General features: G+C 46.2%; 2 protein-coding genes across 5 annotated transcripts in view; one reads left to right on the top strand and one right to left on the bottom strand.

Moving 5' to 3' along the window:
• Rpl29 (ribosomal protein L29) overlaps positions 1 to 19149 on the bottom strand; it is an 893235-nt gene that overhangs the window by 602021 nt on the left and 272065 nt on the right. The window lies entirely within an intron of this gene.
• The window catches only part of Col6a6 (collagen type VI alpha 6 chain), a 155329-nt gene that overhangs the window by 4505 nt on the left and 131675 nt on the right, over positions 1 to 19149 (top strand). The window contains exon 1 of one of the 3 annotated variants that reach the window (XM_039082609.2): positions 14371 to 15165. The exons of the other annotated variants lie outside the window; for them this stretch is intronic. The gene's annotated coding sequence lies outside the window, so the exon portion shown is untranslated. Of the gene's footprint in view, positions 1 to 14370; positions 15166 to 19149 lie in introns of those variants that run through there. 3 annotated transcript variants of the gene reach the window in all.

Genomic DNA, 19149 nt, shown 5'->3' with positions numbered 1-19149 from the left:
TTTAAATGGTAATTGCACCTAAAACTACCTTCACTGAAACAAGGGAAGGAAGTGAGCTTCCTTGCAAGAAAGATGCTCAAGTCAGGACTGGCTGTCTAGTGTTAAGGGCTCTCCTAAAGGGGTCCTAAAATAGGCCTAAATTAGCCCCCCAAACAGAGATATTCTTACTTTGTCCTGTTCACCAACACTCGCTTTCTTTTATTTTCAGATAATATGATCATCTACATAGAAAACTGCTAGCTTTACTCTGTTTTTGTCAGCTTGACCCAAACTAGGGTTATTTGGGTAGAGAGAACCTTAATGGAGAAAGTGCTGTCATTGGATCACCCCGTGGGCAAGTCCATGGGGCATTTTCCAGATTGATGTTTGATGTGGGAGAACCCAGCTCTTGGATGTGCCATCCCTGGCTGGTAGTCCTGTGTTATATAAGAAAGCAGGCAGGGCAAGTTGTGAGGAACAAGCCAATGGCCTCTGCATCAGCTCCTGCCTCCAGGTTCCTCCCTTGAGTTCTTGCCCCGATTTCCCTCAGTGATGAACGGTGGCATGTACGTATAAGCTGAAATAGACCTCTTCCTCCCAACAGTCGCTTTTTATAATGGTGTTCATCACGGTGGTGGAGGGCAAGCTAGGACAAATAGTCGAGGTCAGAGCAATGGATTCTCTGCTGGGAAAGCTCTTCAGTCATGTAGCTGGTTATACAGGTATAAAAAACGAACAAAACCTGCAACCTTTGATGTAGTGATAACCATATTCACACAGCAGCATGAGGGGCATTGGTGTAAGCCTAAGAAGAGATGGGGAGAAGTCGCAGAATCCCACAGAATAATGTGAAAGTTGGCAAGGCCATTCTTAGACGTCAGAATATGTGTAATGTCCTTTTCCCCGAGAGCAGCGTGCAGTCCAACATGTTGAGCAGGGTGAGAGTAGAGTCTGAGGACTTTAAACATCACCTGATGATGAAGTCATTGTTGGGACTGGTGGGATGACTCAGCAGGCCCCATGAACTGAGTTCAATCCCCAGTGTTGTGGGGTAAGGTCACCAGGGACTGCCACATGGACACTCTTAAAGCCAAATTTAAATCTTTATTGCTGCATAGGGACCTTGCCCAAACCACATGGCAGCAGTCCTCACAGTTTCTTGGTCTTTCATGCACAAAACCCACATCCTAGTTGACACACTTCAGTTAGCAAGAACAGTTAGCAAGAAGCTGAACTGTAGAAGCCAAGAAGTGAGGGTAGTCCTGGATCCTGGAGCTCTGGATCAGGTCTTCGATGGATTAGATCTTTGTTCCCGGTTTGGCAGGTGTTGGGATCTATCTGTTGAGTTTTAAGGTCGGAATGGTGCCTCTAACATGGTGTCAGATGTGCTAAGGTTACACATGGTGCTAAGGTGACACCAAGTTATCCTGGCCTGTTACACCAGGATCCACGTGGTGTACAGAGAGAACCGATTCTTCATAGGTATGCTGGGAATAAGCATGTGAATGCTCTCTCTGTCTAGCTCTGTTTCTCTGTCTCTCTGTCTGTCTGTCTCTGTCCCTGTCTGTCTCTCTCACACACAAACACACATGCACACACACTGAACTGTGGAAGAAGCATGACAGTGTGCCCTCTCTCTCCCTCCCTTTCTCACACATTTACAGAAGTTTCTTGTAGATATCTCTGCTTCTTTTAATTGACAAAAGTTGTGGTCCCACCCCCATTTCAAGTTTTATTATCACTCCTTAGTCCTTCGGTGGATCGTAATTCACATAATTTAAGACAGTGTGGGTCTGGCTATTCTCCTTGTATCTCACTGAAATGGTCTTAATACTGACATGAGCTGCCATCACTGAACTGATCAGTCTCAGACTCTCGCTGGGTTGAGATGCTTTGAAAGCCTGGCCCTCCAAGATCTCTAAACACGCTCATTGGGAAATGAGATGTGGAGCTCATTACTTCGAACTTGTGCTCGGTCAAGTCTTGATCTAAATTATGGCAGGTGTGAAATTGGGTTTTCTAGACCCAGACTTCAAGACGCTGTCAGCTTCTTTGTCTCTTGGAATAATTCTTCTCTGAATTGATCATGGTGCTGAGGAGAGGCTGAGAAGCACACAATGTGAGGCCAAAATGGAGAGACACCGGGCTTCTTGCCCTGGGCCCTCTCTGAGCTCCCAGCTGTCAGTCAAGCCATGTGTCCTACAGCCCTCCTGACGCAATGGTGTGCAGAGAACGATTGGTCCTGCTGAGTCTGGACTGGGTTAAAGTTTTATGAGTGAAATAAGTGAGTACGGTTATCCCAAGCCTTTCCATTCAGGGGTGGTTTATTCCATAACCATAGATAACAAGAACACAGGGACATAGTAGAGGATTTCCTTCTTGCTTACACACCCGTGATTGTCGCTGCACTCTTCGAAATGGACTCAATTTCAGTGTCCATGAATATGTGGATGTGTAAGAAAAACATGGTCTAGAAACTTCATTCCTCTATTAGAGAAAATGAAATCACAGCATCTGTAAGAAAGGAGTGGATCTAGAAATAACTGTGTTCCACAAAGCATCCTGGGTTCAGAGTGGGCTTGGTAGGAGGGAGGTAGGAATAGAATGCGTGTGACATGAAGGGACCTACTGGGGGGGGAGGGGGAGACCTGGGGAGTGGGGTTGGAGACACCAGAAGGGCAGAGAGAAGACGATCAATGAAAGCAAACTATGGATGAAAACGTCATAACCAACCCGTTGCTTAGTATGCTGATTAAAAAAAAAAAACAATTAGAAAGCAGAGGTTGTTTCCTTTTCCTAGCTCAGTATTGACACAATGGCTAGGGCACACACTTCCAAATGGTTGTTAGAGGTGTGAAGGAGGAGGATTCTCCCTTTCCTGATGCTGCCCATCTCTTATGGAGGAAGCCATTCTGTGCAGAAAGGGCCAGGGCAACGTGCAAACTTCTTCCCAAGCAATTGGGTCGGGAAGAATGCATGTTCTTGGTTTGCACGTCTATTGGCTCTAGCCATCATTCACATACACAGTCCTGGGAAGGATCTAGTACTGTGATCCCTAGCTTCCCAGCAACACCTCCCTCTGGAAGGTACAGCAGAGATCATGGGTAGAAACAGCTACCTATAAGGCAGGCATGGAAGAATGATGGGTCCTTGTTTTGTAGACCATGGTTGATAGCTATATCATGCTTAGATACATGCATATATTGCATGGTGTTTAGGCTGTGTGAGACATGTCCACCTACTCACACGCCTCGCATTCCATTCCTCCATGGTGAAAACACATAGCATCCTTTGGTTTGCTCTTTGGAATCTACAATATAAGATGATCACTAGTGACCGAGGTTACTTTTCTCATTGCTGCAACAAGGTCCCCGATGAGAGCAGCTCCAGGAAGGAAAGGAGTGGGGAGAGACGACATGGTTTGAGGTTGAGATTAGAGGCTCCAGTCACAAGGCAGGGGAGGTGCAGGCGGCATCGGGAGCTCCAGCAGCGGCTCACACCGCGTCCCAAGTCAGAAAACAGAGCTGGGTTAATGTGCATGCTCTGTTCATTCTCTTTCTTGGTCTGTTTAAGACCCCAGGCCAAGAATGGGGCCATACATGCCTAAGGTGGGTCTTCCCACATCAGCCCAACCTCGTAACTCCCTCACGGATGTGTTCCTAGAGCTGTCTCTTAGGAGACTGGAGACTTGTCCAGCTAACAGTGCTCACTATTACATCATCCCATGACATGCTACAACAGTCTCCAATACAGGGTTACGTTTTTTTTTTTTGGTTCTTTTTTTCGGAGCTGGGGACCGAACCCAGGGCCTTGTGCTTCCTAGGTAAGCGCTCTACCACTGAGCTAAATCCCCAGCCCCCAGGGTTACGTTTTTATAAATCAGCTCAAATAATTTTTAAAACAGCAAAACATGCGCCAGACTTTGCAAACTTAGTACAAACATATGACTATAAGGCCTTTCTATTTATTTGTGTGTTTTCAAGTTGTAATAATATTTTAAATATATTAGTTTTACATAAAACATTTATCAAAATTAGAAAAATGATATCTAAATCTTTACCTTTCAAGGACATGAGTTTGATAATAGGAAATTATTTAATTTATTATATTTTTTATGTTTATTCTGAAGAACTTAAAGGGAAGCTTCCCAGACGACAAGTCACATGTAGAAAGCACAGAAGATCCTTGCTCTGCCGCAAACTCTGGTGACCTTTTTTGCTTCCTCCAGACTCCATTACTTAAAGTGGGAAAGAGATAGACTGATAAACTTGAATTGTATAAAAAATATCATCTATGAGTTTGGGCACAAGTACAGAGAATGTTCCAGTATTAGAAAAATGAATATTATGCCATGCGGTACGCCACCTATGGCCAAGTAAGAGTCTCTCCGGTGGAGGAGGGCTTTCCATAAGACATCAGTGGGAACTGTGGGCTCGCCCACCTTCCCATAGTGCTCCCTGTTCCATAGGAGTCTCCTTTGAGCTAAACTCAGTTGAGTCTGCTTGCCAGAGGTCATCACAGCTCGGTTTTCCTTTCTTGGAAGGAGAGGTCAGGGAGGCTCAGGGGACTCCCACCAGAGTATCTAGGTGACCACCACCACCCCCAACCAGTTGTATGTAATTCTGTCCCAAGGCTCCCCGTATGTGGGTAACAAGTTACAATACCTCTGAATGTCTTCAAAGTTTTTAGAGAACAGGGGACAGGAAGCATTCTGTATCTAGTACTAATAAGTCCAACAGAAAAAGCCATAGAATGGAAACTGCATTCGAGACAGAATGAGATTGGTGGGGCTGGGTTTTATTTGGGAGGGAGGACATACACATTATTTAATAGGGTTTTCCTGAAATAAATCCCAAGGTACACACAACCACACAACACACACACACACACACACACACACACACACACACAGAGAGAGAGAGAGAGAGAGAGAGAGAGAGAGAGAGAGAGAGAGAGAGAGAGACTCAATAATCTTCCTTACAGAAAATGGCGGATTGGAGAAATGATGACCACTATAATAAAGTACACATGCCAATCCTGTAATAATATTCATTGAAATTTTCAGTGTCTCAGTCGTCTCCCTAGTTCATTCCAGGCTATTACAGACTATTCTAGTGAAGTTCTAGATGGGTTAGGAATTCAGCTCTGTGGTAGAGCACCTGCCTAGCACCCACAGATACAGACCCTTCCCACCAAAAGACTCTAATTCAGTGGTTCTCAAACCTTTGGGTCATGACCCCCTGGGAGGGTCAAATAACCCTTTCACAGGGGTCTGCATATGAGATATTTACATTATGATTCATAAAAGTAGCAAAATGACAGTTATGAAGTAGCAGTGAAAATCACTTCATGGTTGGGGGTCACCACAACATGAGGTACTGAATTGAAGGGTCGTTAGGAAGGTTGAGAACCACTGAGCTAGTTCAGTTCTTATTAAGTGGATGAATCACATCCTTTGGAAATCCTGATTGGTGATTATCTTAACGATAAAGGATTTGCTGTTTCCCTGGAAGCCTGGAGTTTAGTTCAGGCTAGTTCAGATAACCCATCTCCCACGGCTGAGGAAATCATTAGAGGCCCCGTTCCTCAGGGCACGACCTCCACCTCTGATTCAGTGGAATATTCTTGCAAATTCTAATGAACCTTATCTAAGCCCTTTTGACTATCTGCTCATCAAAACATGCTTCTCTCCAGAGTCAATATTTTCCTTCTCACGCTTTGGGAATGACTGCAAAGTGGTGCGATCAGGGAAGTTGGGAGTGTGGCTTTCCACGCTGTTCACTGTGTCCTAAAGCCTGTGTCATGGCTGCTGTCTTCCGGTTCCTTAAACACTTACGCAGCAGATGCTTGCCTCCAGGGGAGAGCACGCTACCCAGTGGCCTCATATCTAAGTTGATATTCTGAAATGTCATTGTTTCAATGTGAAACGATAGCCTCAAAACATGTGACATCTGCACTTATTATAGAAATATAATATGCTTCAGTTTAAAATCATGAATATTTAGAAAGCCATGGAAGAACAGCTGATAAAATTTGTGTCCAAGTGGACCTGGAGAGTGCTCGATTCCCAGTCCTTACACGGTGGCTCACAAGCAACCATCTGTAACTCCTGGTCAGGATATATGGTGCCCCCCTTCTGGCCCCTGTAGGGGCCAAACATGCACTTGGTGCATAGACATAATCACAAACATAAATGCATAATTCACACATAAAAAAGGCAAAAGTAAATAAAAATTGCTTTCCAGGAGCACCATGCATAGTACCAGGGGTTTCCTTGCAAACCCTTCAGAACTGCAGAATCATAAGCTCCAACTTGTTGATATTTTGCACTACTCCAAGAAAGTAAATTAGAGGAAGCTGGATAACATACGGCATCATTTATATGTGGGGTATGGGGCGGGTGGATGTCAGCCTGGGAAGCAGAGTGGAATGGTGATCCCTGGGGCCTGAGGAAGTTGGGCGGGGTAAAATGTAGGTCACAGAGCACAAGGAATTGTGATGGGAATGTGCTCTGAGGGGTCATGTGTAATTGCAGCTACACCTGGTGGCGCTAGATCTTACCCATGAAGTTTTATACATGGAAGGATGACTTTTAAGCACCGTCACACAGAGAGATACCTATCTGAAGTGATGCGTGCATCAGTTGGCTTGGCGCTGTAACCGTTTTGTGATACACACACCAAATCACATAGACTTCAAACATATGCAATTCTGTATGCCCATGCCTCTCCAATTAAGCTGAAAGAAAAACAACTCTATTTAAAGGGAGTAAAAATTAAGTGATTGAGGTGGTGCATGCTTTTAGTTTTAGCCCGTGGGAGGCAGAGGCAGGCGGATCTCTGTGATTTCGAGGCCAGGCTGGTCTGCATAGGTAGCCAGGGCTATGTAGTGAGAGCTTGCTTTAAAAAAATGAGGTGAAGGGCTGGGGATTTAGCTCAGTGGTAGAGCGCTTGCCTAGGAAGCACAAGGCCCTGGGTTCGGTCCCCAGCTCCGAAAAAAAGAACCAAAAAAAAAAATTAGGTGAAAATTAAAATGGGGGCATTAGGGTGGACTCTAATGCAGCCGTCCTTTCAGAAGAGGAAACAGGGCCACAGGTGCAGAGGGAAGGCCCTAAACACGGAGGAAAAGGAGGCCACTTAGAAGGCAAGGATCGAGGACCTCAGTGAGAGGATCACATGCGTTAACTTAAAAAACAAAACAAAACAAAACATTTTCTTCTGTTTCAGCACTAGGAAAAGTTTGAAAAATGCAGTCTACATGAGTAACCTGCTTCTTCGTGAGAAGGAAGAAAGTGTGTACAGCGAAAGCACTCCTATTAGAGTTTAACCTTTCCTCATAGACTCTATGCGACTTCTGAGCCAGAGGGACTTGTAATGTGAATCGCTGAGGATCTATCCAGAAAAGTGGCGCTTGTCAGGTTAAGGTTAACCACATTCTACACCAGCATTTGATAGACTTTTCAACAATTTTTAATTTTTTTTTGGTTTGGTTGTTTTTGTTTTGTTTTGTTTTGTTTTGTTGTTTTGTTTTGTTTTAATACAATTAAATTCTAACCAGACCCACTTATATGACTCAACTTCTCTGACTGGCAGAGGGTTACTTCTGCCCTGTCAATTTCCCTTAAATATAGAAATAAGTACCTTACTTGGGTAGATAAATGTTAGCCTGCCACCATTGTGAGCACCAGGGTCCTAGTCCGGTCAACAACTCTGAGTGGGACATAGTTTGGGACAGGCCAGTGCTCGGAAGAGCGGAAGAGCTGACTGAAGGCCAGGCTCAGCGCTTCCTTGCACACGACCTCTAGAAGAGTTTGCATCCTGCATTATGCTTGGCCTGGGTCATGCAAATCTCAATTGTGTCATAATTTCCCTTGCTGTTTGGCTGTTCCACAGTCCCAGGGGCTTGCCCAGGCACACAGACTGGAACATTATCTCCAGCAGATGTTGTCACCGTGCCTCCTTCTCCTCCTCTCTCCATGCCGGGATTCCATATCTGCAAACTGAGCTGCCTGCTGCCAGGGCTGGTCACACTGAGTGCCAGAGAGCTCAACCTTCGGAGGTCTCAGCCAATAGCACAGCAGGATTTGGCAGAGATGTAGAACCAAGGCTATTTTGCAGTTTCCCAGCATTCCCCAGTGGGACTGGGCTCCAGCTGTTCACTGTCCGGTGGTCTCTTGATCACACATCCTGTATTGGCTGTCCTCCCTTTCCTATCTCCCTTCCCCTCTCCCCTAGAGGTATCGTCTGTGGACGCACAAATCCTTGTCTTGGGTTCTGCTTTCGGGTGGGAGTTAGGAGGAAATGAGACCATCCCTGTGCCGAGCACAGGAGAGACCGTAGAGCCGTTAAGCTGAATTGTACAAAACAGAGATAGATTACATCTCTCTTTGGAAGTAAAATCCATCACTCACGTATTATATGCTAGCCTGCTCTGTTGTGTCTCTTACCTCCATGTTTTCTGCTCTATTTCCTGAGTTCCGGTCTTGGTTTCAAATTAGTAGCAGTGCAACGCAGCTAGGACGGCCTTAATGCGTGTGCATATGCGTACGCCTACGTGAAGGCACGAGTTCTTTTATCAGTAACCGTATCTACTGCGTGGAGGTCACTCATCCTTACATCTCTATTAATATCCTGGGCTTTCTAGTACTCTGTTATGACTCAGAAATCAAACCAAGGGAAAGTTTTTGAGTCCCCCATCCCCACCCTTAAGGGCCAAATAATTAAGGAGAAAGTTGCCATGAACTAAGTAACTCTAGGGCTCAGCGGTCAGACTCACAAAGTCCAGTTGTCCCTCCCTCGCTTGTCCTGGAGAGTTATAGTTTGGTTGATTACAGTGAGGTTCTGTTATGGAAGGTCTGCGAAATTCTACCCTCTCCTGGGTTGTGTTCGTTCTCTGTTCCTTAAAGCACAGAGTACTTGCCATTCAGTCCCAAAAAGGGAATTTAGAAATTTCCTATTGAATCCTAATTACCCCCTACTGGCCTATAAAATCGAATTGACCTCTCATAAATCACACGAGTGGAATAGATTGCAGAGTGAGGGAATTTGGCTCAGGGTCTCTAGCTTCTTGATGGTTATGTGACTGAATAGGGAAATAACCTCAGGGTTCAAAAAAACGACTTGCTCCCAGTGACTCAGCATGGGCTCCAAGCGATTGTGTCCGCGCTCTTGGTGCGAACTGGGAAGTGCAGTCTGAGGATTAGTTGTATGAAATTAAAGTTGGATTATCACGAGGTTGGTGAAAAATAGGTATTCAAAACACTCTATAGAGTCTCAGAGGGCCCCAAAGTAAAGGGAGTGATATTTACTCTCTCTCTCTCCTCAGCTGACCTTTTCAGCTCTCCTGTCCACAAGAAGAACTGGATCCTGTTCTGTATTAGTTGTTCTTTCGTGTTGCTGTAACAAAGCAGCTGACTTTTTTGTTAATCAGTTGAGGAGGGGTTTGCTGTGGCTGACGGGGAAGGCATAGTGGCGGGGGGTGAGGTGGCTGCGTCACATGATGTCCACGGTCAGGAAGCAGAGAGGGGTGAAGGCTGGGGTGCAGCTTCTTTTTCTTTTTACTTTTTTCTTTCTTCTTTTTACTCAGTCTGAGACTGCAGTCTCTTCAGGGCGGGACTTCCCTGTTCAGATAAACCTCTCTGGGAACACCCTGTTGGCCATACCCAGAAGCATTTCCGGGTGATTCTAAATCTGGCCAAGTTGACAGGGTTAATTAAGTATCATGCCACCTCCGTCTTAAAACAAGGGTTGGTGGCAGGTGGGAGTCAGTCTCCTGTGGTGAGTGGTCCAAAAGCCACCTAAGCTTGGGCTCACTGCACTGCCTGAGCATCCCACATATCCTCAGTATGCAACTGCCCTAGAACTCCCCCTGCTTCCCAACCACATGCTCTAAGACTCTTCCTACGAGCTGTCAGACAGTGGACTCCGGGCGAGGCGGTTTCCATGTCTCTCCCTCACCAGCCACTTCTTCACCATTAGTTGTCATGTGCTGGCATCTTCAGTTTTAAGCATCCTTCAGGTGACCTGTATGTGACCTCCCCCTCCCTTCCTACTGCCCCTCTTCACCTCATCCCTTAGATGGCAGATAGTTCCCAGCATTCTGTTCTCTGTCTTTGTCTTATAGACACCTCATCAACAGAAGTCACGCCATGCCTCTCTATTCCAAACCTCCATTTCTCCTCACAGCCTACCTCCTCTCCATCCCCTATGTGATTTCATTCCCCCTCCCCCCCGTCACTCTCTCGCCTTAGCCACACTGGCTTTGTCTTTTTGCCCCAGTGCACAGAGATGCTCCTGCCACACGTAGGGTCTTTGCATGGATTGTTCTCTCTGCCTGCAACTCTTCCCTTCCAGATGTCTCTGAAGCTCACTTCCTGTGTATCTTTAAAGTTCTCCAGAGCCGAGGGCTCAGTCTCTAGCACCAGAAAAGAATCATCAGGGTTTGGGACAGCGCCTTCTGGAGACTGGATCTCAGTGTATTTCTTCAATGAACGACTGACTGAGTGTTGTTGAATGTTCCTCTGCCACTTTACCCACCCGTGACTTTAGTTACCCATTTGGCAGTGAACCCAAATCCACGTCTCCAGTTCTGGGCTCTTACCCAAACCTGGATCTATCCCTGTCCATCTGGCTTCTCAGGGTCATCAGCTGAAACTTACAGTAGCCAAGACAGACCCCCTTCTGCCACCTTCTTGCCCAGACCTCTCCCTCCTTCCGAGTTCATTGTCTCAGGCGATGGGATTGCCCATGCAGCCCCCACTCCTCTAAGTTCATTGCATATCACGCCCCTCCTGTCCCCCATCAGTGGCTTCCATTATTGTCTCACTCTGTCTTATCATCTTCTTCTCTGCCGTTCTCATTCAACTCCAGGTCAAACACTTATTTCAAGCATCCAGATCTTACCAGGAGTCTTGGCCATATTTCCCAGTGCACACAGCTCTCTATTAAACTGATGGGTGACTGATATGTTCATCTCCAACACTGGTTCTTAGGTCCCAAGGGCAGACTCTGGCTGATAGTGGTTTTTTATCTACCACAGTGAATCCTAGGTATCTAGTGTTTACCACATAGTAGATATTTAGCAAATCAATAAATCCTAACAATCTGATCAGATATCTGACTTAAATTTTTTATTATTTGAGCTTCAAACTTACTGTGTAGTTGTGTATGACCTCAAACCACTCTTCTTCCTTCCACTTCCTAGATGCTGAGATTACAGGCAAGGGCAATCAATCAAGTCTGGCCTTCAATATAGCATTTAAATTTGTGTGTACTCGTGCGCATGCATGTGCACGACGGGTTCATCCCCTCAGTTTGACAATGGATCATTTCTCACAACATGAAAATGATAAGCAACCAAAGGGGAAAAATTAGATAATTGGCCCCCGTCAAATTGAAACCGTGCGCTTCAAAGGCCACTCCCATGAAAGTGAAGAGAGTGCATAGAGGTAGAGAACCCTGACGACCATTCAGGTAAAGGAATGTGAACGACGGAGGAAGCCTCTAGAACTTGGTCACACACAACAAGCCTAATTAACCTAAGGACCAAGGTAGACTGGGGAGGTGGCTCAGTGGTTAAGGGTAGTTGTCGCCCATGCAGAGGCCCAGGAATAGGTTCCCAGCACTTACACGGTCATTCACAAAATCTGTCGCTCCAGTTCAGAGCATCTGACACCCTCTTCTGACCTCCACAGGCACCCACACTCCATACACATATATACATGCAGACAAAACGCACAGGCAAAGCAAAACAATAAGAAACTAAATCTAGAAAGAAACCGAAATGGGCCAAGTCTTTAAACAGCACCTGAAAAGTTTCTCAGCACCACCAGGAAAGTCAAATCTAAACCACACTACAATGGCTGTCATTAAAATGTCAGCTAACAACCGCGGGCAAGAATGTGACAGAATCAAAACCCTCTCGTGCTGCTGGTGAGGACAATGTAACCCCCTTGGGAAAAGTCTAGCTGTTCCTGCAAAGAGCACAAAATTCCCATCTCAGACAGCCCAGACACACCCTCCTACGTATGTTCCCCAAAGAAAACATATGCCCGCACAAAAACATGTGCACAGAAAGTGTGTTTACAGTATTACCCTTAATAAGAAAAGGGTGGGAATGCCCCACATGCCTATTGGTTGAAAGTATGTAATAGCTCCATGGAAGTTAGTATTTGCCCACAGAAGGAATCACGTCCCAATACACGACACAACATGGATAAACCGGAAGCACACAGAGGGCAAGATGCTGGCTATAGAATCACATATGGTTTCTTTTTCCCCCCTGAAATACCTGGAATAGGTAAGGCTTTAGAGGCAGCAAGCAGGTGACTAGTAGCCAAGAGCTTAGGGTTATGAAAAATGGAGTACTGACAACCACGGGCAGGGGGCTCCTTTTGAGAAATGTTCTAGCCTTTCTAAAGTCATGTGTAGCTGAGGCCATTCTAAAATAGTTTAAATGGGCAGATTTCATATGATGTATAGCTTTAAAAGGCCATTAAGAATAACGTGTGTATAGATGTAAATGTGCAGATACGGTATTACTATAAAATGATTCTACTCTTCACAATGCTTGTCCTGTAATGATTTTATATTTAATACACAGTATTTAATGTATAGACAGCTACTGGCTTATAATGGTTCAACCTCGCATTTTCTTTCGACATTATGATATGCAAAAGCTATGCATATTTGGTAGATACTTTATTTCAAAATTTAAATATAGGGTTTTTTTTTTCCTGGGCTGTCAGTACTCTCTTGCCACGCTAGGTAGTGGCAGTGAGCCAAAGCGCACAGCTTGGATCATTAAGGGCAGCGGGGTGATTGATCAGCAAGATGGCTCACAAAGATGTTTGCCAGGGTGAAGGAAGAATGGGCAGGGGTCATGTGAGATGAGAGGGAGGAAGATTGGACTCTGGAAGATCCAAGGGAAGGTGACCTGGGTGGCTTGTGGGTTTAAAGGGGGAGATCCAGCTGGGTTAAGATCTGAAGACAGTTCTAAAGTCAATATGGCTCCTCCCAGGTGAATGGTAGCTGGCTTTCCCACAGCTTTGATTTATGAACTGACTGGGTGGTCCTCAAGCCCCCCCCCCACTGTCCATGGTGGAGCAGCTTGTCTTCTTGTTGGATGAGGCTGTCACAGATCTCAGAAGTGCACCCAAACACACACGGTACCCCAGCTTTCCCTTGCGTTACGGTTGTTCCTGAAAAGGCTCTGAAGTACAGCGGAGACCCGCTGGCTATTGGCCCATTGTGTCTCTTGTCCAGAAATCATGGGTTGCACAATGGTGAAAACGTGGGGTCACTGTAGGCAACTGATTTCTTTTACACAATTCAAGAGCCTCCTTTCCTCCTGCCATTCTGATCTGAAATGGGGGAATGGAGTCCAGTTCTCTGAATGCTGGTCTCGGTTTGATGCAGGTGTGCAATTAGTTTAGACATCCTAGACCCAAAGCATCAAGAGGCTTCAAATAGGATGTCAGAGAGATTCACAGGCTTCAGTGAGCACCAAGCCTGCGGCTCACTGCTTCCTGGCAGAGCAATGGGTCTTAGGCTCTTGACTTCCAGGAGCCCTCCTGTCTCACTGGGCTTTTTTATGAGAAAATTACAGAATGGGCAACATTCAAGTGTGCTGGACACTTTGGCCTGTGACTTTGGGTGGGTTGGCGATTGATGAGAAACTGCCACTTGGAAATCTCAACTCTTTCCATACTGACTTTGGAGTCAGGGGGGTGTCCTTGGCTTCTAAAGTGCACCGTTACAAATAAGAACTATAGAAGACTATAAAGCCACGGACTGCTTGATTTTAATCATGTGAGATTACGCTAATTTTGACCAATTCAGTGTCCTCTCAGTTGCCCTCTCAGCAAACTACAGGAGGCACAGAACCACCATTTTGAAGCTACCAGTCCTGGTGTGGAATCTCTGAAACAGAAGACAAAGTCTGTGATTGATCCAAGACACACAGTGAGGGACATGAGTGCATGTCTGTATATACCATTAAGGGAGAGCCCGAGGGAGGGCCTGACGAGAGGGGGTAGCGGATTAAGCCACTCTCTGCTAAGCTTGATAATTCCATAGAAGAGAATCAAAATCAACTCCATAAATCTGTGCGCTCTCGCTCGCTCTCTCTCTCTCTCTCTCTCTCTCTCTCTCGCACGTGCACACACACACACAGAAAGAGAGAGAGAGAGAGAGAGAGAGAGAGAGAGAGAGAGAGAGAGAAGAGAGAGAAGAGAGAGGAGAGAGGACACAAGTATAACTTTAAGAAAAAAGGAATGAAAGAAAAAAAAGTAAGGTTGAGGGTGTGGCCAAAGTTGCAGCTGGTGGAGAGTCTGGCAGAAATTTAAATTATTCTCTGTGGCAAACCGCTTCTATCTTGAACGTGTCCTCTGTGAAGCCGTGTAGCCCAAATGGGACAGGTGGAACCCATTCCAGAATTAGGCTACCCATTTCATGTTCTGGCTCCAGGTTTGTCTCTGCAATCTGACAGGGAGCAGATGTCGCAATGGTTTTGTGGCTAGGGCACCTTGTCAAGGTGCACGGCAGGTGGCCAGATATCTGTGCTAGGTGCGCAAGAGTGGATGAGTGAAAAGAAAGCAAGTGGGTACTTTCAGGACACGGAGAATTCCCTACTGTTCAAAACCTCTTGGATTACCTCACTTAACTCCATCCTTCTCCAAGAAGTCTCCTGAGCCTTTGCAGAGCATCCAGGACAGCGGTTAGCACTAGGAGCAGAGAAATTGTTTTGGTGTGATCCAGCGCAGGGAGTTAAGACAAGCTCCAAGCACGCCCCAAAGTCCCGCCCTCCACTTTCCCCCAGGGTCTGCAGTCCAGGGGTTTGGGGCGGTCCACATTGCAGAGAAACAGGCGGGATAGTGCCAGTCTCCAAAATCCACCCCCCCGCCCCCCACTGCACTCACACTTACTCTTCTGTCACCTTCCCAAGGCTTGAGCAGCACACTGAGCCCTGGGGGCCACCAGGGCGGGGAAAGCAGCATTCATTTGCCGAGCCAGGGGCGTGGGAGCTGCAGCCCTCAGGACCCCAGAAGCCAGAGGCTTCAAGCCCTCCTGAGGAGTTACTTCCAGGCTCCCCCGCTCTCCAACAGCTAAGCTATCCCGCGCTGGGGACTGTGCACGCTGGCTGTACACTCCTCAGATCCACCCCAGGCTGGGTAGAAGTTTCCCTGAGGTAAGTCCAGCAGCCAAGGTCCTCCGGGCAAGAGACAGAACAAAGTTAATAAGTGGTCAGTGGTGGGAGGCAGGGGCTCAGCCAGATGAGAGAGGCTACAGAGGACTAAGGTGAAGGAAAACACTGTATTTAAAGGTGTTAAAAGTGGTTCTTTGGAGGTTTTCGTGCACACCAGACAGAGTTCTGCTGCCGCTGAGCCTGTCGGAGAATCAGCAGCATGAGGTAGTCATCCCCTGATTTGGGTTGGGAGTTCCCCACCACACACTTGGGGTTCTCCAGGGATGAGAGGTGCCTTGCCCAATTCTGTGTTCCCACACCCAGCACATGGCCCGGAGCGTGGCAGGCACACAGGACCACTGAACCAGGAGAAGCCTTTGCCAAGCCTGCAGGTACCCAGCATCTATGTGTCCCTGCCCAGTGTCACGCAAATCCATTAAAGACAACGCCAGGGTTTTATGGTTGGTGCAGGGGATAAGGGAGGCAAAGTGTGTCTTTTTAAAAATCAATTCCAGTGACATTCTACTATGAGCGGAGCCCAGACTAGCTGGCTTGCAATCAGCCTTGGGAGTAATTCTGACCAGAGGAGGCCAGAGGAGGAAGGGAAAACCCTGGAATTAGGAAGTAGTGTTCTTTTCTAGGTGACCTCTTGTGATAGGATTTCTTGTGGGTCCTTTTTAGAAATCTTTACAATAGAGATGTTTAAAGAGGACTTTTGTGCATGCCAGGGAGTCAGCAGGGAGAACAGGGCATCGCTGAGAAATCATGGTGTTGCTGATTACCTAAGACTCAAGACAGAACACTAGAAGGCTGTTCTTAAGGGTGTTTTTTTTTTTTATTGCTATAGAGTACAACAGTCACAGCACCAATTTAATTTTTAAAGATCTGTTTATTTTTAATTGTCTTTCTCTCTCTGTGTCTCTCTGTCTCTCTGTGTCTGTCTCTCTGTCTCTCTCTCTCTGTGTGTGTGTGTGTGTGTGTGTGTGTGTGTGTGTGTGTAAGAGGAGTGTATGAGTGCTGGTGCCCGGGAACTTCAAAAGAGGGCTCAGTTCTCCTGCACCCAGAGTGACAAGTGGATGCTGGGGGACCAACTTAGTCCAGTGTTTAGTAGACTAGTGTAAGCTCTTAATGGCTGAGCCATCTCTAGAGCCCTGCGCAACCCACTTTAAAGGCTCTGTTTGATGAGTACCACTGTTAGTTTTGTTTACTCTTTGTGTTTATCCCCATGTGTAGCCTTTGCTTCCTCCTTCTCTTCTGCAATCTCTCTCCTCTTCTGGTGTAGGCACAGTTTGTTTCTCATCTCAACACGGCAAGGGACGCTGAGGTGTGACACAGTCCTGCTATGAGCTCTGTACACGTGACCAGATATCATGGGTACTTGGTTCACCTGGAGATGCTCCATGACCAAAGAATCCACATCCAGTTTCTTCTTAGATACCCTCTGCGGTTTGAAGCAAGATCAGCTAAACACGTAGCGATCATTCGGACACCTTGAGTCTGCGCAGCTGGGTCTGGGGACGTCTGTCTGTTTGCAGCTTGTACCGCTAAGGTGGCACACACAGTGCGCTTATTTTTAAATCATGTAGCTTTGAAGTGTGCGTGTGCCTGTGTGACTCTGTGCGGGTCTGTGTACACGAGCGAAGGTACCTACGAAGGTGTCAGACCCTCGGGAGCTGACGTGACAGACGGTTGTGAGTCACTGGCCCTGGCTGCTGGGAACTGAACTCTGGTCCTCTGCAGGAGCAGTAAGCACTCTAACCACTGAACTTCCTCTCCACTCGGGTCCTCTGGCTGCCAAACGACTCTCCCACCCAGCCCCCTCCTCACATTGCCTCTTTTAGGTGACATCTTTGAGATACTTGGTGGCTTTTCACACATACACACCCTTGATGGCCTCGGTAACTTCCTGGGCGCTCCTAAAATGAACAAAAAGACTTCACCTCTTCATTTTTATGGGTTTGTAGGGTTTCCGGTCAAGAGAGAAGCCAACCGCTTTCACTGGTCACCTCAGGCTACTTACGACTTTGATGGTTTGGTTTTGTTTTGTTTTTCACAATTCAGGGCACTTTAAAAATGTGTGTGCCCGTGTACATGGGGGGAGAGTTGGCGTGTACGTGCCTGTGGAAGCCAGAGACTGAGGTCTGGTGTTTTCTTCCACTGTTCTCCACCTCACTTTTGAGAGGGGTCTCTCTCTAAACCCAGGCCTTGCTGCTCCAGATAGACCAACCCTCCAGGGAGGCCCCTGGGTCCTGGTGTCTGCTCTGCACCCCTGGAGCTTCAGAGGTGCTCACTGATGTGCTGGGAGTTCACATGGACGCAGAGATCTGCACTCAGGCCCTCATGTTTGTGCCACAAACTTTGCTCACCGAGTCAGTTCACGGGCCTTGAGGTATTGCTTTTAATACTAAATCTCAAGTGTGCCAGGGCGAAGTTCCACTGTTAGGCTTGTTCGATATCTTCACAATTGGGGCCATGTTCACAACAATCCAGAAACTTAAAACAGTGGTTTGAAATAAAAAGCCATAAATGTTTGCATTACTGGACAAAAACAACAACAACAACAACAACAACAAAAACCACGTAATTTTCTTCCATCCCTTCATGACGTCAAAAATGCAGAGAGGGACCAGTGAGATGGCTCAGTGGGTAAGACACTTGCCTCCAAGATTAGAGACCTGAGTTCTATCCCTGAGACCCACAAGGCAGGAGAGAACTGACTCCCTCAAGTTGTCCTTTAACCTGTGTGTGTGTGTGTGTGTGTGTGTGTGTGTGTGAATATATATACATATATATGTATATATATACATATATATTTATATATAAAATCATTCACACACATAGACACAGACAGATACACATACATATAGATAGACACACAGAGACACACACAGACATATATACAGACAGATACATACACATAGAGACACATACATACATACACACACATATACTCACATACATACAGACAAATAGATACACATACATATATACACTTGCACACACATAGAGACATAGACAGACATACACATACATAGACACACAGACACAGACAGATAGATAGACACACACACAGACACACACACACACACACACACACACACACACAGACATATACTCACACTAATGGAATGTAACAGGGATGAAGGGAGGAAGGAAAGGAGGAGAGAACCTGGATTAAGGGTTTTTTTCCACTCATAAATTTGGTATATGTAAATGCTATGCCATAAAAAAATCAAATTTTATGATATTCATAAAGTTTTTGTTAAGCATTCATTAGGGGGTACATTTTTCCTTCAGGAAAAAAAAAACTTTTGGTTTTGCTAAGTCTTCTAGGGACGTAATTCTACGAGAATACTGCCTTTAAATGTAAAGTACAATTTTCTTGTCTTCATGCCTTCAGAGAGTCTAGATTTTTGAAAGGTTTAATATTCGCAACATTGATGCAGGGAATGTGTATGTGTAGACTGTGCTGGCAGAAGCTAATTAAGTCATGAAATAAGGACCAGGATGCGAGGACTACGACTAGAGGCAGGCACAGTGTCTCCTCATCTGTAGACTCCACGAGCTGCACAGTTCCGCTAATATGGTAGTTTGAAAATGGTGGTTGAACCCTCAGTAAATATGCCTTGGCTCAGAATGTCTCAAAATGATATTGTTAGCTACATTCCAAGGTAAGTAACTAAGGGCGGAGCTCATGGTTATACATTTGAAAGCAACACACTCTCACTTGGCTGTCCCCAGAAACAAGTATGGCGGCCATCATAATTTCCCGGCATTTACTTCTCCTCCTTTGTTGTGCTGGTTTGACCTGTCTGATTATTTGTTCATTTGGAGACAGAGTCTGACCATGTAGCCCTGGCCAACCTGAAACTCACTACTGTATGGACTGGGCTGGCCTCACACTCACAGAAATCCTCCTGCCTCCTAAAGGCTGGGATGGAAGGTGGACGCCACTACTCCGAGCCTAATTTACTCTTTCCTGTGTGA

Source organism: Rattus norvegicus, chromosome 8 (genome assembly GCF_036323735.1).
Source record: "Rattus norvegicus strain BN/NHsdMcwi chromosome 8, GRCr8, whole genome shotgun sequence".
Taxonomy (NCBI): Eukaryota; Metazoa; Chordata; class Mammalia; order Rodentia; family Muridae; genus Rattus; species Rattus norvegicus.
This window is presented reverse-complemented; position numbering and strand designations above follow the sequence as displayed.